We start from the raw sequence: 1,580 nt of genomic DNA, 5'->3' as shown, positions 1-1,580 counted from the left end.
AAAAAAAAAAAAGAGTATTTCCTGTCAATTATTTCAAGGTTCAGGCTTTACAGGTATAATAATAAACACTTTTATAGGTATCTTCAATTCAGAAGTTTTATACATTAACAAAAAAGAGAGCCAAGTTAAGGTAACCGCCACAAAAGCAAATTATTGGGGGGAAAAAAGTGTAGCTGTGTACACGAAAGACACATTTGTGCATATTTATGGATTCTGTAACCATTTTAGGACGCAGTAAATAGAAGTGTTTTGAGGGTGTCTGGCTTTAAAATTTTAACTGGCTGTGAGAACAGAAAAAACAGTTTTCATTTGTAGTGTAATCGTTTGTTTGATTTTGCCCATGGTAAATACTCCAGTTCTTTTTATCTTGGATTTGAAACATTCATTAACAACAAAAAAAAAGGGTCAGAGTGCAGAGCAGAAGTCAGCAAAAGGCTAAAGAGCTAGAAGGAGGTCTCCACAGTGTGACTGCGCATATGTTACAAACATGTTCACACAAACAAGCAGCAGATGTCTTATTAAATCTGCTTTAATCAGACTTTGTTGTCTTTGTATGTTTTAATTGAAAGTAATTTGTCAGAGTAGATTACAGCCTGGGAAACAGCTGTGAGCAAGATGAGAGGGTCCTGTGGAAAGTGAGAAAGGGCTGTTGAGCTAACTAGGTGCACAATTTTTCCTCTGAACACTGAGTCACGTAGGCAAGGCAGCTTTTTAAAGTGCAGTTAAAAAAACAACAACAAGAAAAACGTAACTTTTATCTTTAACACTGCTTTTAACTACCTGTACTTTCATAAACGCACTTTACATTAAATGGAGGTTAATTGGAGCCAATCAATATGCTCACTACTGATTGGCTTATCAATATTGCTCCATTGCATAGCTTATTTTTTTCTAAGTCGATTTTAAGAAAGTTAAAAGTGTATCTAGCAGTTAGTAATATGACAGTAAAGTCTCCGAGCTGCAGTTCATAGGAGGTTTTCAGCCAAATCCAGCAAAAGCAGGAGCAGTGTGGGGAAAAAGGATTAGGAGGATTGTGAGCGAAGGGCTAGTATATGAGATTTGTGCAGTGCTGCTGAGGTCAGCTTCTCATGACCAAAGCAAAACTGTGGTTATTTTAGGAAACGTGGAGGCAGAAAAAAATATGTTCCCACAAATCAAACTGATGTCATTTTTTTTCACCAAAGATGCAAATCGATTTACCAGAAAGTTTACTCCATTTCCCCCCAGAAAGTTTACGTTTGTCTAACAGAGGAAGTGCTTTCCAAACAGGACATTTTCTATTCATCCCTTTGCTCACTATGTAGGTCTCATAATCTTGTAGTTTTCTTTTCTATAAATACAGGGCAACTCTTAGCAGACTTCCTTTTATAAAAAAATTGGGTTCATGAGCTTCATGAGATCATCGCAACGCACTGAGTCCAAGTCTTTATACTTTATACATATGCGTCTTATCTTCAGGGCGTTTCACAAATGGGACTAAGCTGAAGTTGCTGTGGCGTGTCACAGCAGTTGAGGTGCAAGTGAAAAATGCAACAATGGCAACATTTAAATAATGGCCTGCCTGAGGTAATCCATGGAGA

Source organism: Haplochromis burtoni, unplaced genomic scaffold, assembly GCF_018398535.1.
Source record: "Haplochromis burtoni strain Fernald_Lab_line unplaced genomic scaffold, NCSU_Asbu1 Contig_45, whole genome shotgun sequence".
Classification (NCBI taxonomy): domain Eukaryota; kingdom Metazoa; phylum Chordata; class Actinopteri; order Cichliformes; family Cichlidae; genus Haplochromis; species Haplochromis burtoni.
Note: the sequence above shows the minus strand (reverse complement) of the source record.